Here is a 19,872-nt window from a genome sequence, read left to right as displayed (position 1 = left end):
AGTCATTAAAAATCCCTTCTGAGTTTTCACCTGGAAAACTTTGCCAATGTACTTAGGGACAAGAGGCGGAAGATGAAGCCAACACAATTGGGCTCAAACTGCCACCCTTCTCCTTCTCTTTTCATCCACCACTCTCCCTGGGCCCCTGAGTGTGAGAACCAGGAGCTGCACAGCCCAAGGGTGCAGCCCCTGACCAGAGGAGGGAGCCGCACGGCGGGGCCCCCAGCACGTGGATGGCAGGATCTGTGCTATGTCAGTCCCAGGGCCCCAAGCAGAGAAGGCCTGGGGCTCCCAGCTGAAGTTTTGCTGTCTACTCTCTCACCAAAGTCGAGAAGGACTGAGTGGGACCAACGCTGCACCTGGTGGCTCCTCAGTGGCTGCCGATGTGGTCCTCAGGCTGCAGGTGAGACCCTCTAGGGAAGCCCAGACAGTGGCGAGAATGACAGCCACGAGTGCTCCAGTTGCCCCAAAACTCCAGCATAGCCTGAGGAAGGCAGCGCCCGCTCAGATCCCCGTGCAGGCTTGTGTGGCACACTGGTGAGGCACACAGCACCAGAACATGGCACTTTAAGTGGCTTTGTGGGGTGTAGGAACACAAAGTGTGGTCTGGAGTGGCTCAGAAGTCACTCCCACCAGCCTGTGGGACCCGGACGGCCCCTTTGGACGTGGCTGGAGTCTCTCCAGGGCGGGCTCCAAAGTCCCAAGGAAGAGGTGAGCGTCGGTCTTGCTCTGAGGAAGGCCCCTGACAAGTATCCTGAACATGCAGGTACACAGCTGGCTGACTCATCTGAAGGGACCTGCTGAGCTACGAGCTAGGGACAGCTAGAGAAAACTGCATGAACCTTTGTGACTACTCACAGGTAGGTAGTACTGCCTGAGACACAAAGGTAAAGAATTAACCTGAAACTGCATATTATAAAACTTATTTTTAAATGATGGCGCTTAATTGAAAAGACTCCCAAAGAATACTGCATTAGAAAGTGACAGAGTGAAACCGTGAGGCTGACCACAGGAGTCCCTGGAAATTTCACCAAATGTTGTGTCAAAACTGGGAAACAGAAGAACTGCACCTGATGAAACATTCCATTAATCACTCGAGTCCTCCCCACATACGAAGCTATGTAAAAAGTGTTCCCAGAAGGTAAAGTGAGCAGGAGGGCTGTGAACACACAAAGAGAGAGCCACTTCGTCCACGGACCACAACAAAAGAAACGCTAATGAGTGCCGACGACACGCTGGAGTCCAGGGCTCTGGGCGCAGCTGGGACGGGGACACTCAGGGTCCCACTGTCCAGATGGGAAACCAGGGTGGAAACACCAGGGAGCCTGTCCCAGGGTGCAGAGCTAGTGAACAGTGGTTCATACTGCGACAATCCCAGCTGCCAGGCTCTGGGGCTCCTCGGGACAGAATCCTGTTGACTTCACTCTGGGGTGCGAGAGGCGGCAGCATCCCCCAAAGGCACCTGGAGAAGTGGTGTTACCCTCCATCTCCTGTCCCCGGCGTTACCCTCCATGCCCCTGTCCCCGGCCTTACCCTCCGTCCCCCTGTCCCTGGTGTTACCCTACTTCCTCTGTCCCCAGTGTTGCTCACCATCCTCCTCACCTCCAGGCCCCTCTCCCTGTCCTCCCTCGTTTTCCTGTTCAGCCAGAGCACATCACATGTCTCTTCCCTTTTCAAGAGGCTCAGCTGCACCCAGAGGCATTCCAGCCTATTCGGGATGGGGCACACACCCTGGGATGGGGCACAGCACAGGGCCGGAAGGGCCTGAGACCCTCTCACTGTCGCCCAGGAAGGATGGAACAGCCCACGGTCATGCTCATTGTCAGGCAGGATGAAAACTTCTGTGTCCGAAATGTTCTTTTCACTGGAACTGTTCGGACCATTCGTGAACGAATCAGTTAAATACCAGCAAGTGCCACTCCCACTTATTCTCTGGCTAGTTTTCCACCCACCAGCAACCACACTCCTAGGAATTATCCCTAACGCAGAATCAGCGCCTTGTGCCTTTAGGAAAACCTCTTTCTCTCCAGCTTTGTCCTCCTTCCACAAAAGGTGCCTCTGACTGCCTCACTGGCTGTACCAGGATTTCACTCGGCTATGGAGGAAAATCTGCGTGGGGCTCAGAGGTGGGTGGTCCCTGCATGGGCAGCAGGTCTGTGACATCCTCCGAGGAGCCTGGCCCAGGCCTGCCTCACACGCCAGGACTCTGCCTTCTGGCCCTCGGGCCCCCGAAGCTGCTTTCCCTCCAGGTGTCATGCCCCGGGCAAGAAGGCCGGACAAGGGCCCAGGGCTGCTGTGGGTCAGGAAAGCCTCCTGACACCTCCCACTCCAGGACCCCCCATCAGCATCCCAGCATCTGGACCTGTGTCACCAGCCGCTCCGCCGTACAAGAGAATTGGATTTTCAGCTGGGTGTGCTGCTTCCCTAAACAAAGTAGGGTGTTGTTACTCAGGAAAAAGGAAAAAATTGGCATCTTCTTGGCAACCCTGCGACATCCAGCCACCGGTTCTCACCATCCCAGAGATGTCCATCCAGGGCAGATAGTGTCTTCAACCAAGCGCCACTGACCCAGAAGTGCAGTAATTAGTACACTTTCACCAGAATCACCCATTCCTTCACCTTTACACCCAAGAAAAACATGTTTGCCAGGCAAATTAGATGTCCAGGAGGTGTAAGGAAACCCCAAGCCTGCTTTAAGCCTCAGACTTTTGAGACCGTTGAGGGCTGTGCGCACAAGAGCAAGGCTGCACCCGAAAGCTCTGCTTCTGCCGGACGTCATGGACAGACCACACGGCTCAGCCACATGGACCCTTCCAGGACTTCACGAGAGGGACTTCCGTGGTACATGCAATGATGTGCACTTCGTTCAGCCTCGAACAGACCACGCCCTCGTTACAGGGTCGGTGGTCCACCTCCTGCCATCAGCCCCCCACCTCACCGAGGGTCTGTGTCTGCATCTGAAAGAACTTTGCTGTTTTACCTGGGTACCAAAATGCGGCATCGCGATGTTTAAAGGTCTTTAAATATCAACACTCCGGGTGCAGTCCTTGTCACTTTAATGCGGTCACTCGATGCAGGACTCACTCACAACTCTGAGGTAGCTCATACCTTCCCTACCTAACCAAGGAAGAAACGAAGGCATGGAAGGTGCAGCTCCTAAGGAGCAGATTAGGATTCAAACCGGTGAACTTCGTCACATGCTGACCTACCTCTCAGGCTGAGATAACGTTGAAAATTAACCAGGTAGAACAGCGTTCCATAAATCAGCTGGAAATGGTCCTTGTGGATGGGCCTGTGGTTACTCCCTGAAGAACAAGACCATTAGCCCAAAAATCCACCTGTGTCACACTCAAATGTTTACATATACAACTATTTTTAAAATAACCCAATCAAGCATGTTCACAGCCATTTAGAGCCATATAGATTGTCTGCTTCGCTGACAATCAACCCAAGACCTCTGTCGGCAAAGGCCACGGTGCCAGGTCCAGAGAAGGCGGGACAGAGACACAAGCAGACACAAGCAGGAACCTTTCCATCCCTGGAAGCCTCGCTCTGATCGGTCCGTGAGGACACGGTACAGACCGTGGGGCACAGGCAGACGGCAGGCCAGGAGAAGGGGCTGCAATGCCGGGAGGCAGTGCTTTGAGCTCTAATGGATGGAACACTGCTAACCAGTGAAGGTGGAGAGAGGGCACACGTCTGAGAGCATGTAGAGGCAGCAAAGCACAGCCAGCCTCGGGGAACCAGAAGCCACAGGGACATCAGGTTGGGTGCTGCTGTCTGCCGGCCACTGGCTGGGGGACTGTACTGGGCCTGGAGGGACATCCCTGACACTCCCCACCAGATGCCAGGGGCACCCCCAGCCCCAGGTGAGAACCACGGATCCCATGGTGAATGAGGCCAGCCTGTGGAAAGTGGGCTGGGACAGCTCTGTACAGCTTAATAGGAAAGTTGGGTTCTATTTTGTGGGGTTTTGGTCACGCCGATGGCTAGTCATGGCTGTCCGTCAGGAAGTGATTTGAGGATAGACTAGAGAAGGGGCTGCCAAGACCAGCGGAGCATTCGCTGTCTGGGTCTAAGGAAAAGGAAATAAAGGCTGGCGATGTGACAGTGGGGGGGGGAGCACAGAGCAAAGGAACTGGTGGAGACACAGGGCTGGCCCCGCACAGGGCTTTGAGCAGCTACCCGGGGGTTGTCCTATTAATTCTCCTCATGGCCCCAAGAGGCGGCTGTGAGGATCCATCTCCTGAGGACAGAACTGCTCCAGAGCCACACAGCGAGGATCCACAGAACCAAGATCCGGGCCAGCTCCAAAGCGGGTGAACTTGACCCCTCAGCCATGGTCCTAAGACAGGGATCGGAGCCCCCTGGACACACAGACACAGGAACTGCAGGAAGGGGAAACGGATGCCCCGGACCAGTGGCGGGACCCAGGGTTTCAGCCCTCCAGGGCCACTGGGACCAGCCACTGCACAGGTGGACACATGATGCTTTAACTCGCGCTGGGGGAAGGAGCCCTCACTCTCAGGGTGGAGACCGCAGCTCGATCGGGCCGGCCTCCCTGCTGGGCACAGCCTGAGCCACACAGGATGCTGAGGTGCCCCAACGTTGGGGTGCTCAGAGCCACTCAGCTGAGATCGTGGTGCTTTCTGTAACCACCCTCGTTTCTTCACGGTATAGATCTGGACTCCATCCTTTGCAATGTGTGAGGTTCTAGGAAGAGGCTGGCCAGCTGGGGAAGTGTCCTGGGCTCTGTCCCAGTGATGACGAACTTGGCTCCCCACAAGGGCGGCCTGTTCACCACAGTGACCCCCGGGGACCACGCCTGCACCCACCTTGCTGAAGATAATTCACTTCTCATCCGTGAAAGAATAAAGCTAGACTAACTCAATTTCACACTCACTTCCAACTTTAACAACTTGTGTTAGGAAATCAAAGACAAGGACTCTGACCACGTCACAAACCCAGGAAGCAAAATCCGAGACTAACGGAATGATGCCACCTTCGCAGTTCCGAGCTTTACTAGTTGTTTTTCTTTTCTGGCCTGTTTTTCTCTTTTGGTTTAAATAATTAAAGACCCTCGTTGACAAGAAAAAAAATTCTCTATGAAACTAAAAAAAGTGGTTCTAATTAAACATTTAAACATTCTTCCATATGCTTTATAAACAGTTGAAAGTACAGCTCTACTTAGTGTTAAGTACTTTAACCAAATGAAAGGTTAATTATACAGACTGGCAATTATAAAAAATAAGGCTACATATTCGTGGCATCATGAATAATTAATAAGAACCGTTTGATTTCATTCAGACCAGGGATTCTGTGCTAATAGGCTCTTAGCTGTCTTGAAATAATGGTGAAATTTTAAAATTACTTTTGTACTTAAACACGTCCCCGAAGTGAAGCACAGCGGTTAACATCCATCATGGTGCCCAGCAGAGCGACCCGCCCTACTATGGCCGACACCCTGATTCCCGAGGGCTGCATCCCGGGGCTGTACTCGTGCAGAGAACGTTCAGGAAACAGACCAGGTGGCAGGAGGGGGTCTTGTCCTCAAGGAACCTCATGAGTCTTGCTAGGGGGACAAACAGCGAGAGAATGAAACCGGCAGCCACGGAATCTGGACAGCGATGCCCAGGCCCCGCCATGCATAACCCCTGGCTGGCACCTCCCTGAGACCCGTCTGGCACAGGCAGCGGCAGGGTCCGGCCCTTGGAGCGCAGGGATGGCAGAGCAGGGCCATCAAAGCGGGTGGCATGCCGACAGCGGCTTCTCCGCAAGAGCTCCTGGCTCTCAGGGAGCTGAGGGCTCCTCAATGGGAAATTCTGGCTGAGCTCCAGGGGAAAGCGGGTGGGAGGCCTGTCTCCTCTGCCCCCATCTCCTCTGCCCCAACCCTGGAAGAGGGTCAGATATCAATGCTAACTCTTGTGCTGACTCAATTAAATCAAACAATTCAGAAAACAAACTTGCTTTAAGTATTAATTTCCTAAAAAGAACTAACATGAATTCAAATAATTCACATAATTAAAATGATTTTAATTGTTAATTTAATTAAAACATCTCCGTTTTCACAGCATCATGTACCCTGGTACTTTCTCCTTATTGCATTTCCCATCTTCCAGGGCAGGTTTCCTTCCACCCAGGGCAGCAGCGACTCTGGTGTCTCGGGTATTCCCAGGCTTCCGTCAGCCCCTGGGGGGCTTACAGTTCTGCAGCGGTCTCCATCCTCATTAATCTGCATAAGAACATCCGTCCGCAGGGATGTCCTGTGGCCCCGTGGCCACATCTGACGTGCAGCTAAACGCTGGGCGTGTCGCCTGGTGACAGCAGATGACACAACTGTGGGCAAGGTAGCACCTCTGGGCGCCGACACTCTCGATGAGTTTTTTACAAGACCATTCTTTAATGGGTGAACCCTGAAAGGAAACACTAAAGATTGTTTTTAACTATTTTTATATCGAGACAAATCTTTGTCAAACGTTCACTCAATGCTAAATGTCACTTCTCCAGCCAACCCCTTTAAGAATACCTAAAACTTAAGACTGGAATGACGCTTTCAAACACATACTCTACTCATGCATTCCCGGGAGCAGAGAGCAGCTTAATGTTTTCACGCTACACAGGCATGAAGTTTGGCGAAGGCATTTTAATATTTTTACCTGAATATTTTAATAAAATCAAAAGATCATTTTCACTCTAATACTCTACTTAGAATCTAATTTTCCATTAAATAAACAGTCAATGTTCAGTAACCCACATGCTGATAAACTTTTGAAAACTTTAGAAAGTATTAAGTATAATCAAAGATTACTTTTAATTTTCGAGCTGGTAAGAGCCTGTGTCAGGGAACAGAGTTGAGATTGAAGAGATAAAAGCACGATGATTTTCTTAAAGAAAAGCGAAATTCGTAAAAGAGACCAGGTGATTATATAAAGAAACACAGAATCCGTTTTCAGAAATGGCAAACATTGACCACAGAACACCAGTGTTGCCCGTGATGAGAGAAACAGTTAAAAGGAAGAATTCACGGTGGCCCAGCATAGATCAGGTGTGGGAGGACAGAGACGTGATGAAATGATCCTCCTTCTAACTTCCCAGAAAGGCACAAATGGCCAGCACTGTAACTGAAGACCACGCAGGCACCAGTGTGAACTCAGACTCCATGGCCAGCACCGTAACTGGAGACCACATGGGCAATGGTGTGAACTCAGACCCCACGGCCCGCACCGTAACTGGAGACCACACGGGCACCAGTGTGAACTTAGACCCGACGGCACGTGCCTGGGCTGCTCCAGCCACCACCAGAACCTGTTCTGCAGCTGAACTGGAAGCTGATTCTGGAAGGAACTGAGGAGCATGAGGACGAGATCCTTCTACCTCAACAGGGATCAATTTTTTAATGATTTCTTTCTTTTAGAAAACTGTTAATAAAATACTTTGTTCTAAAATGACCAGGATTTCAGCAGCCTCTACATTCCTTCATGTCAATCAAAGCTTAGGCACGTGGGTTACTTCACTGTTCGCGACACCCTTTTGAAATAAAACCCGGGGCCGCCTGTGTACCCAAGAGCCTGGGCACTGAACATTCAGACAAAACGTCCAGGGCGAGAATGTTCACGTCCCAGCGGTGCGGTAGAGTGGATGGGGGGAGTTCGAGCCACAGGTGGCCACGCCTCCCCTGCCTCCGGCCAGTGCCCACTGCTCACGCACTCCTTCCTCGGCCCATCCTGAGCCACGGGGCCCTCGCGTAACCAAGGCCACTGCGGTACCTCCAGGAACAAACTGGTTACAGGTGGACTGCTCTCTACGCAACGTACAAAGATTGTTTTTAAAACTGCTCGTCTCTGGAACTTATCCCAGTAACAGGCTAGATTAAGAAAACTGACTAAAAACAGTAGGTAGAAAAACTCACTCTACCCGTTGAGGCAAGAGAAATGCACACAGCCTCTGAAATAACTGCAGAGGAGTTTTCCTGGGTTAGGTACGCGGTGGGGTGACCCTACCCCATAGCGGGGCGATGGCACATGGTGGGAACCAAGGAACATCTCCGAGTAAATGTAGGAAAATGCACTCAACTCCCAAACAGAGAGAGAAACTGCCTTTTTCCTTAAAAGCTTCTCTCTTTTATTCTCAGAAAGACTCTCTTTGGTGTCTTGACTGCTGAAGGGACAAGCCTGTCATCCCCAGAAAGCAGCCCTGGACAGTCTCCAGATCCTATGGCCCTCAGGCCCACCTTGCCTACTGATGATCCCACATTACGAAACCTAATAATCAGAAAAAGCCTCCCAGTCCGCAGCTCACAAGTGACATTTTATTCAGGGAAATGCTAATAAAAACCTGGGGCTCTGTGTAAACGCTGTCCCCTAGGTACTGAGGCTCCACACAGATGGCACACAGGGAGACAGGCCTCACCCCTTCCTGGTGTCCCATGTCTCTCCTCACATTTTATTAGCTGAGTTTTGTGACGGTTTGTTACTTTTAACCTGACTGTCCAAGGCAGCTGCACTAAACTAATTGTCCAGGGCAGATCCACTCATAATGACCATCAGCTCAGAGTTGGAAGTAGCACTGGAGAATGAGGTGGTGTCAGGGCACTATGCTTCCCTGCCCTCTTTTCCAGGGATGCCAAGTAAGTTTCTGCCATGGCTGATGATGTCAGCACTACACTAACATTACTTCAACGGCAGGCCACCAATTAATACTTAATGAACAATGCCCTTAAGAGCAAAACCCCATCTCTGCCAAAAATACAAAAAATTAGCTGGACGTGGTGGTGAGCGCCTATAATCTCAGCTACTGGGGGACTGAGGCAGGAGAATTGTTTGAACCCAGGAGGCAGAGTTTGCAGTGAGCCGAGATTGCACCATTGCACTCCAGCCTGGGCAACAAGAGTGAGACTCCATCTCAAAAAAAAAAAAAAAAAAAAAAAAAAAAAGAAAAGAAAGAAAGAAAGAAAGAAACGATTCTCATGACCCTGTCAACATCTTCAGTTTTTCCCAAGGATAGTGTAAAATTATCACACAAAACGTAAACCCAATTAGATCAACGTTCTCTCCTCACCAATCCATACCTAAATCCATATTTCAAAATGGTCCTCAATTTTTCACAATTTAAGAAGACTGAGAGGAATAACCATGAACAAGCAAGGTTTACACAGACGTCAGTCTTCCCAACTCTCGCTCAGGAGCTCACCCCAAACTCCTCCTGTGGAATCAGCCCGGATAACAGTTCCTGGTGGCCGCACAAGAACAGAGGGTCCCACGAACCCATGACAGACCCCACCATTCAGCCCCAGGCAGAGGAGGGAGGTGGACGGTCACGAAAGACAGAAAAGCAGGGAACTGTGATTCTTCTGAGTTAATGCAGGTGATTGGGCCAAAAAACAAGGCACATCCACCTGTGAATGGGGTGAGCTCCCAGCTGGCTGTGCAGAGGCTGTAGATATGAAGGAACTCACTTCCCTGCACACTGAAGTGCATGAGCATCTCCACATCGACCGCACCTGGGCTCTGCTCGCCCCTCACAAACTAAGATGACAGTGGCTGCTTCTGGACAGAATGTCAAGGACAGATGGACAGACATCCTGGACAGACACTGTACAGAGACCAGGGGCTGGGAAGGGGGAAGCGGCACAGCCTTGGGGCCAGCAGGGGCGAGGCCAGGAAGCCTCGGTGAAGGCCTGCATCTCCTCATCCAACAGAAGCAGGAGGGGCCACCCAGTGAGGGCTGCAGCTGCGGTGAAGTGGCCAGTGGGACATAGCAGGAGGCCGTGGCCAGCCTTACCCCCAGCCCAGGAGGAGGGGCCCAGCTGCGGGCACTGCCCCGGGAGCCAGAATCCTGAGCCCCCAGGGAAGGTGGGAAATTGCCCCTGGGCACTGGGTGCTCAGGCTGGAGGTGGTGAGACCTCGAGGCCCTGCAGTCGGGGAGGTGAGGGCAGAGATGGCCAAACTGCAGCTCAGTGAAGGGCTTTGTCAGGAAAGGCCCTCAGAGGCTGCCTCACCAGCCAGGGGGAGGTTACTTCCAGCCCAGAGGCTCAACAGGGCCCTCGGTGGTGATGCTTAACCTTGTCCTCTGACAGAGGACCATCGAGACAGAGTCACTCAAACCTCTGCCAAGCTCTGCACCCAAATGAAGCTGTTACCACAGACGCTGAGGCAGGTAGTGCTCATCTCAACTCTGTACAAGTGGTTTATTTAGCCAGTTCTCCAAATTCTTAATGACAAACCACACTAAACGTGTGTTTTCAGTATCACCTATGCTCATAGCTATGTATAAAATAACTACCACAAGGAAAACTAGGTGGTGAACCCAGGAGGAGGAAATCCCCACGACGAGTCGAGAGAACACCAACGGACCGTTGGCTCTTCCCGGCTGAACCCAAGAGCACTTGGCTGGGCTCACTTCCGTTCTAATTTCCAGATTTATTTTTACTTTCCCACATTTTCATTATGAAAATGTTCAAACATATTTAAAAAGTGGAAGAACAGTACAACGAGTGGTCAAGTTTTCTCCACGTGGAGCTCCAACAACTGCTAACATTTCGTTAGATTTGCTTTCTCACTCTCTCTGTAGATCAGACAGAGAGACAGATTTGTTTCTTCTCTGGAGCCACTTGAAGGTGAGAGGCTCCTGCTGCCTCACCGAGTCCTCAGGCACACGTTCCCTAGGAATAAAGGCCCCTCTGCAGCCGCAGTACCATCATCAGCAGACAAGAATGATTTCAGAGCATCGTTGTCCAGGTTATGTTCAGGTAGCACAATCGTTCCGAAAACGTCTTTTCTATCCGGGCCACACACTGTGCTGAGTGACTCTCCTTCCCCGTCTTAGTCAGGGACAGCCTCGCACCCCTTTTATCTGTGATCTTCACTTTTCGAGAAGATCATTGCATTGTCCTGCAGAATATCCCCTACCCCAGAGGCATCTGTTTCTAGGGCCATCATGAAATTCCCTACTATGCACCTCCATTCCCTGTAAACAGGAAGTTTCAGTCTCGAGGCGCGATCACCTTCTGTCAAATGCTTCTCGGCAGCTTCCGGGTGAGGCTGCTGCTTCACGAGGGGCGCGAGCTCCTACTCCTGGTCACTGACGGCACGGCCGCGACCAGCACCACACCCCGAATCAGAAACGTCTGGAGGGGCCGCGGGCAGCCGAGACACCTGGAGGTGCGAACGGCACAGGCGTGGGGCAAGAACAAGGTCAAATCATAACGGAACGTCTGATTCCAGACACTTCCACCTGGGTAAGATGGTGACATCTCCCTAGCAAGTATCTGAAGCCAGAAAGCATGACAGAAAATTCACGACCTGCCTTCGTTCACCCAGGCTGCTCTAACAACACACCACAGGCTGGGCAGGGGCTGGCAAATGACACAAGTTCATTTCTCACAGCTCTCAGTCTCAGTCTCAGGCTGGGAAGTCCATAGTCAAGGCCTGACAGGTTTGCCTGGTGAGGGCTTCCTGGTTCATAGACGGCGCTTCTCACTGGGTCCGCACACCATGGAAGGAGCGAGGGCGCTCTCTGTAGTCCCTTTTCTGAGGGCACAAATCCCATTTATGAGACCCTCACGACCTCCTCACCGCCCAAAGCTCCCCCTCCTAGCACTATCTCCTCGCGGGTGAGGATTCCAACTTGTGAATCTTGGGGAGACACAAACATTACAAAAGCCCATCATTTAATTTTTTTTAAAGGCATTTTTGCTTCTGCAAAGTCTCAAGATAAAATCAAAAGAAAGAGGTCTGAGTCAATCCACACAGTTCTCCCAAAAAGGGAAGTGATCAATTGCCACCACTTTTTATCCGAGACCTGCTGGGTGCCCCGGTCTGCATGACTGATTCTAAAACGCCATCCTCTCCTCTGCCACTCAGAGGTCAGAGTCAGTCCAGAGCTTAACACCAAGGCAGAGCTGACTGAATGACACCAGCTAATCCAGTAAGACAAGCCAAGACTCCTGCCCAAGGCCTAATCCTTCCCCCAGGGAAACATGGAAGGGCCAGACACCTGGCAGCCCTTCCTTCCTGCTCTAAAGCCCCAGAGACACAGCGCCGGCCAGGTGTGTGCCTGGGGCAATGCACAGTAACGTCAGCTGGGCACCGAGTCTGAGAACATGTTATCAAGTAAAAATGAAAACAAGACTGCTGAGAAAAGTTCATGCTTAATCACCTCTGGGCTAAATTCTAAATACAATGTTATTTCAGAGCTAGGTGGAAGTAATTCCTTAAAAATATATATGAACAGTGACTAGCAACCAGGGTGATAAGTACTCAATATGTGTTTGATGAATAGATGAATTTTTAAAATTTATGAAAAGAGCACGCTCTATTTAGGAGAATTCTATTTAATTGGATGTCCTAACTAGACAGTGGTTCCTTCGTGCTGACAGCAGAGTTTGTTTCAGTTAACTCAAAAAATGGTAAGTCACTCTAACAGAAAACCAAAAGGCTTTACAGAGAGTCAAATTATGGTGCCAATTCAACCGTGCATGGCAATTTCACCTTAATATTTAAATTCTCGAAGCACCATACTCAGAAAACAAGACATAACATACATAAATGCATCGACTAAAGCACCATCATCTAGAATTTGACAAAGTTTGACTGTGAGTTTCAAGAAAAGGGCTGATGAGGCCAAGAAGTTCCTTCCCCTCTCCCCTTACCTCCCATTTTGGTGACCAACTTAACGCAGAGAAATTCCTGTTTCAGGTTTGCACACATTGGAACAATCCTGGTATCTATTCCCCCAAGACACCAACAGGCTGAAGTCTGCAGGGTGCACATATTGAAAAATCACAGGAGCACTAGAGTGGCGGAAAGAGGTGCCCGTGAAGACGTCATCCTTTCTAAGACAGGGTCTGATTCCGCCTCCGGGCCCTTTTGCAAAAAGCCATTGGTACAAATTCATAGCCACCAGGAGGAAACACGCAAAAGACCCCACTGCCCTCCTGGCTTCCCAGAAGGCCTCAGAAGGATGAGACATGGAGCCTGCGTGCAATCCTGGACCCTCCTCCCTGCATTCAGTTTGACATGTGTCACTTGTTTGACTGACGGAGGTCCCACAATGGGCACAAGGAGACCCGTCAGGTCAAGAGGGTGCTGCCCGGCTCATGGTCCACACATGCGGACCTGTCAGGTCAGGATGCCCGGCTCATGGCCCACACGTGGGGATGCGTCAGGTCGGGAGGGTGCTGCCCGGCTCACGGTCCACACATGGGCATGCGTCAGGTCAGGAGGGTGCTGCGCAGCTCTCAGTATCAGCCACATATGCACATTCTCCACTGAAGCCACTGCATGAAACCACTGCATGAAGCCACGCTGGAAGCACTTTCTGGCAGGTTTAGGAGGCTCGTGTCCAAGGTCATTAAACACATGGCAAGCTCGCCTTGGAGGCATTTTACTTTGCTTATGACAATGAAGCATTCTCATTGCACTGAATAGAGCACGCTTTCTTGTTCAGTGCCTCGTTGAAATAGGCATTTTGTACCTGTCTTACAGATTACATCAAGGCCCTAATACATTTAGACCCTTGTCTCAGGTACACACAAAGCAGCGGCATCTCTAGAACATGTTTTGGACCACGGGAGGAAACCAAATCGCAGCATTATCCATTGATGTTGCTTAAAGTGTATTTCCAAATGTGTCTCCCGAGCCCGGCCTGTGTTCACGGCTTCCGCTGACCACACGCCATCTGCTGGGCACTCTGTGCACTTTCTCTCACACCCGCCACGTCTGTGGTCCTGTGCCTATCCCGCCACACGTCCCCACGTGGCTAAATCTCCCACACTCACCACGCCTGTGGGCCTGTGCCTATCCCTCCAGGCGTCCGCACCTACCACGTGGCTAACGCACACTTCCTACAGGCGGCAAGTGCCTGAACATCCCCACGGCTGGAGGGGCTTTGGGTAGGTTCTACAGAACCCACAGACAGGCATGGCCACCCCGCCCACGGCCACCAGAGGCTTTGCTTTGTCTCTAGAGGTGCCCTTCGATGAGGCGACATGGCAGATGACCCAGTGTTAGGTAATTAAGACTCAGGAAATCACGGCCGTCTTACCTTTAGAACTCACCTCTCTCCCCAGCACTATATCGCGAAGGGTGGGTCGCCAGAGTTGGGGAAGAGATGCCCAAGGCTCCCTCCTGCCCTGACAAGCTGGGACACTGCTCCCCTCTGTTGGTTTCTCACCGCACCTCAATAAACTGAGCTCACAGCAAGAGGCAGGCATGGGCTGAGTAGAAACACACAGCAGACCCCGGGTGGGCAGGACAGAGGACGAGGGTGCTCGCGGAGACGAGGGTGTGCCCCAGGAAGAACGTGCACGCGGGGTAGAGGGTGCGCGCGGGGAAGAGGGTGCACAGGCCCGGAGAACCTGGTGGCAGCAAGGCCGGTCAAGGCTGAACTCCAACAGAGGCAGCAGCAACGGTGTTGGGCAAGTCACAGAGAAAGCACCACCCAGAGGGGCTGCATGAACCAGCAGCGACCCCAACCCAACGTGCTCATCGGACTGGGCACACGCACACGCTGTGGACACGTGTGAATATGTTCCACTTAACGTGATGTTACATAATAATCAACAATGTTAAACCCACGACTTCATTACATGGCATCTGGCACATTGAGACTTTTTAGTCTGTCTCTCTTCCTATACAAAGAAGTGGAAAATAGGTCCAAGATCATTCACAACAAATTATTGCTAATTGAAACAAAAAAAAAAATTCCTACCCTCACCTTGGAGGATCTCAAGGCAACACCTCTTTCTTTGAGGTCATGGTTGGGACCCTCTCCGGACCCCTAGATGGGTCTGAAACTGCAAGGAATCCCCAAATGGGCAGTTTTGGGGCCAGCACAGATGCCAGCCACACATCCAGGCAGGTCTTGGCAGGTTGCTCCGTGACTTCGGCTGGGTCACTAACCTTTTCTTGCACTCAGAACCTGCCAGGAACGAGGGCACTGGCCCGCACGTCTCTGCTCCCAAGGATACATCCCCTATGTTCCGCTGCACTCTGGGTTCCATGCCTTAGATCCCAGGCACCTTAAAGTTGACGTTTCCCCACCAGCCCTCATGAAGTTGATACTCAGATAACGTCCTTCCTCTCCCACCTGGTCAGTACCCGGGGAGAAAGGAACCCGGGTCTCAGATTGATTTTCTGCCAGTCCATCGAAAAAACAACTGGCCAGCAGCACTGGTGCACAGCACTGCCAGGTTACCCGTGACGAAAACAAAGCAAAACGAGATATACTCAAGTCAGCTGCGGCAAGTGCTTCTACATCCCTGCTCCAACAAGGAAAGACAGGAGGCCAGGAGTGTGGCTCACGCCTCTTGTCATTCCTTGTTGGGTCAGGGGTACAGAAGCATTTTGGGAGACTGAGGCAGGACAAATGCTTGAATTTGAGACCACCCTGGGCAACATAGCAAGACTCGTCTCTACAAAAAAAAAAAAAAAATAGCCAGGTATGGTATCGTGCCTGTAGTCCCAGATACTCAGGGGGCTGAGGTGAGACGATCACCTGAGTCCAGGAGGCAGAGGTTGCAGGGAGCCAAGATTGCACCACTGCACTCCAGCCTGGGCATCAGGGTGAGACCCTGTATCAAAATAAAGAAAAAACAAAAAAAAAAGATAAGAAATACAGGAGACCACTAATAATTCCAAATAGTGCCTGCTAATTTGAAATCTTTTCCAGATATGGTGAAGGAAATCATTTTTCTTCCTACGCCCATTCTAAGGAAACGTTTCTATTTTTCTGCTATACAATGTGGTAACCTGCCATTTCAGATCCTGGCCTCTTTAAGCAGGACTTGCTGGAGTGCCAACAAAGCAGCGCTCTGAAACCTCAGCATCCTCAGCATCACCCTGGAGGGCAGGTGAAGGATGCTGGGCCTCCATCTCCAAAAGTCACACTGGGGTGGGGCAGATCTGGGGTGAGGCAGGGTTTGCATTTCTAGTCTAGGGCCACACCACCCTAAACACGCCCATCTCATCTAACACATACCAGAGGGAGAAGCCACGTAGGGCAAGTCACAGAGCAAGCGTCCAGGCACCAGGTCACCAGTTGTCTATTTAAATGCAAACCCGTCAAACAGCTTAAGTCAAACAGGTTCACCCTCCTAACACATTGGCCAACACAGCTAGTGATAAATATCACTGCTGTTAGACCTTCTGCTCACTGATGACCAGAGCAATGGCCTGAAACATCAAAGCTGAAGGGTGTGTGCCACGGTCAGGGCTCTGAACACCCCCATCCCAGGCCATCTCACACGGGTGCCTTCACTGGCACCGGGGTCTCACAGACCAGCTCCACGCTCACACTTACTGGGACGCAACCACCCTTTCAGCCTTTCATGCATCTGTACCCTACAGCAGTGTTCAAGGGAGGCTAATTTAAGTAAGAAATGTAATACGGACATCTGTGAACTCTTCCTCCATATCCACTGAGTGGCCGTCCAGAAACAGAAATATTAAAAAGAAAAAGAAGATTTAAGAGTCAAACACAGGGCCGGGTGCAGTGGCCCATGCCTGTAATCTCAGCACTTTGGGAGGCCAAGGCGGGTGGATCACATGGGGCCAACAGTTTAAGACCAGCCGACCAACATGGCAAAATCCTGTCTCTACTAAAAATACAAAAATCAGCCAGGCATGGTGGCACATGCCTGTAATCCCAGCTACTAGGGGGGCTGAGGCAAGAGAATTGCTCGAACTGAAAGGCAGAGGTTGCAGTGAGTGGAGGTTGCAGTGAGCCTAGATCATGACACTGCACTTCAATCTGGATGACAGAGCAAGACTCCGTCTCAAAAAAACAAAAACAGGCCAGGCACGGTGGCTCACGCCTGCAATCCCAGCACTTCAGGAGGCCAAGGCGGGTGGATCACAATGTCAGGAGATCGAGACCATCCTGGTTAACACTGTGAAACCTCGTCTCTACTAAAAATACAAAAAATTTAGCAGGGCGTGGTGTGGGCACCTGTAGTCCCAGCTACTCGGGAGGCTGAGGCAGGAGAATGGTGTGAACACGGGAGGTGGAGCTTTCAGTGAGCCTGGATCGCGCCACTGCACTCCAGCCTGAGTGACAGAGAGAGACTCCATCTCAAAAAAAATAACAACAACAACAACAACAACAACAAAAACACAGAAACTCGTGGAACAAGCCCTTGCCCCACTCCATGTCAGCTGTGCTGTGCCACCCAGGAGCATGCCAAGCTCAAAGAGTCATCCACCTGCCTTGCGTAAACGATGTCAAAACTCAAATCACAGAGACTGAGATTCCCTAGCCCTCGCCATGTGCATGTCACTCACAAGCAGGCATGAGGACCCCCGCAATTCACAGGGAATCCCTCTGGCCATCTGATGACCATCCATTCATAAATAAAAAGCATTAATTCCAGCGGGGTTGCAGAGGTGTATACATCAATACTTGTTAGTGTTCACAAATGTTCCACTTGCGGATAGAGTGACGTTACAGAATTGGGAAGAACTTCACAGACATACGAGGGGTGCATTTAAGGAAAAAGTGTAAGGAAAAGGTGAGAAAATGGAATATGCTAACCTCTGTCTTTTCATCACCCTCTAAATCTTATGATTCCAGTTCTGTTCATTCTGCAGTGAAAAATAACAAGTGATTCACACTCAGACACAAGGTGGCTTAGGAAACTATGGCTGTTTTACAAAGATGAAACAATTTCGAAGATCAGGATTCCATGAACGTACTTACTTAAAGAGAGAAGAGACTGGGAGTTACACATCAACTTACCAAGGCTGTCCCGAAGTCCAGGAGCCCCTTAGGAGAACAGAGAATGTGCAGTCTCCACAGACCAATGCAGGTGGCTGGGCCCAAGAGTGGGGACGGGTAGGCTGCAGGAGGCTTGAAGAGGGAGCTGTACCACCAGCCTCTCGCAGAAATTCCTAATTAAACCCTGACAGCAACTCTGTTTAGTGAATTGTCTCCTGGTAACTAAGAAGAGTGAAGCTGTTGAAAGCCTACAGCCAACCCTCTGGATAACAGTTGAGATGTATTTTAGAGAAGGAAATGATCCTGTCACAATCCCAGTCCTGCCCACAGCTGCAAGCACGTCCTGGGAGTGCGGCTTCTTGCTCTGTCAGCACCAGAGCCCACTGTAGTGCCACACGGGTTCTGCCCGACCTTCCCACTTCAGGGAGTCTGGGCAGGTGCAGCTGAAACACCCAGGGGGCAACCCCCACCCTCACTTCTCAAAAGTACATGCAGAGGCAGACAGAATGAAACACGGCCCCCAAACCTCAGACGTACGGTTCAGCGGCACGGCCCACCATAGAGCCACATGGGATTTGCCCGACGCCCCCAATTCACAGAGTCTGGGCAGGTCCAGCTGAAACAGCACCTGGGGGGCAACCTCCAACCCCACTTCTCAAAAGTACATGCAGAGGCAGACAGAATAAAACACGGCCCTCGAGCCCCAGACATAAAGTTTGGCACGGGCATCTGTGAAACAAGAACAAAAGTCGCATGGGAAAGTGAGCACAAAAATGAAAAAAAATAACAGAATTACAGTGAAGATGGATGAGATGGGGAGGATTGCGAGGAAGTTGAGAAAGGGACTGAGGACCTGAAGGGGGACATAAGGGCTGGACATTCCCGACAAGGTAACAAACACACCTCTGGATGAGGTTGGACATCATCTTCATTATGGAAATAAAGGGGAAAAGCCTGAAAACATCAGTTTCCTACCAAGAAGCAAAAATCAAACTGGCTTCAGATTTCTCCTCTACAACACTGGGTTCCAAAAGATGAGGATGTGGCATCCGTGGGGTCTTGAGGGAGAGCTGGCACAAACGTCCCAGACCTGCCGTCTCCAGAAGCAGCTGAAACAGCCTCAGATCCAGCAAACTCTTGTCTTGAAAAATCTATCAGAGTACACCCCCTTATCAAAGGGACGCGTGGCTGCAGGGGTTGTGGTGTAAGGCAATTTAGAAATCTTACTCCGTGCAGACCCTAAACTTGGGAGGCTGCTGGTCACACCCTGGGAGGACCTCAGCCAGCGGGAAGCCCTGTGCCTCCTCTCTGCTCCATCTCTAATGCCAAGAAACATTTTATGCATAATATTACGTTATTTCCAATTTGTTAAATTGTATCTATTAAGTCCATAAAGAGACCAAGAAAATGTATAAAAACATTGATGACTTCACGGTGGTATTATAATTAATTTTTAAACAAAACATGTTGTCTAAATTTTCCAGACTGAAAAAATACTCTTTTTAGCAAGAAAGGTGCTTTTAAAGTCACCATAAACAATTATATATCCATCCTACGAACGTGGTCTTAAAACAAAAAGTGAAGAGCAAAAACAGCAGAAGGAAGTGCATGAATATGTTGATAACGTTTATCTCTGAATGGGGGCGCTGTTTTGCCTTCCATTTCCCTATGCTTGAAGTGTCACCTCTGTAATGTAATAATAGAGCAAACACCATAGTTGAGGAAACACTGCTGCCCACTAGGACATAAACCAAGTCTCCTCCACAATGCTGCGACCCCAACCTCTGATTTTATCTTTTAAATCAGCTAGGTTTTCTCCCCTAAAAAGAAGCATATTGTATCATTACTTTTTAAAGTTAGGTGACTTAACAGGCATACAGACTTAAACACCTTCTGGAAAGGTGATGTGTCAAGTTTAACTAAGATTTCTTTTGTTCTGAAAAGAGCAGGGGCACGTTCCCAGGTGAGGGGACTCCAGGAAACACTGGCTGTGTCCGATGGGCCCTCACCTGGAGAAACAAGCGCTCGACGCCTCCACTCTCCACCCGGACTCAGCAGGAAAGGGATGCAGAGCTGAAGACAGACTCATCTATAAAAACCCCAACGGCTGTTTCCAGGAGCTACTCACTGTCCCGTGCCGCTGCACCCTGCTCCCCTGTG

At 50.7% G+C, this 19,872-nt stretch overlaps 1 long non-coding RNA gene across 2 annotated transcripts in view; it reads right to left on the bottom strand.

Annotated features, from left to right (window-relative positions):
* Window positions 1-6,012: 6,012 nt before the first annotated feature.
* LOC135967508 (uncharacterized) overlaps window positions 6,013-19,872 on the bottom strand; it is a 29,360-nt gene continuing 15,500 nt past the window's right edge. For both annotated transcript variants that reach the window (XR_012423997.1, XR_010581678.2), the window contains one exon: window positions 6,013-6,413. This is a non-coding gene — a long non-coding RNA (uncharacterized lncRNA). The remainder of the gene's footprint in view (window positions 6,414-19,872) is intronic.

The sequence above is a fragment of the Macaca fascicularis genome, chromosome 15, assembly GCF_037993035.2.
Source record: "Macaca fascicularis isolate 582-1 chromosome 15, T2T-MFA8v1.1".
Taxonomy (NCBI): Eukaryota; Metazoa; Chordata; class Mammalia; order Primates; family Cercopithecidae; genus Macaca; species Macaca fascicularis.
This window is presented reverse-complemented; position numbering and strand designations above follow the sequence as displayed.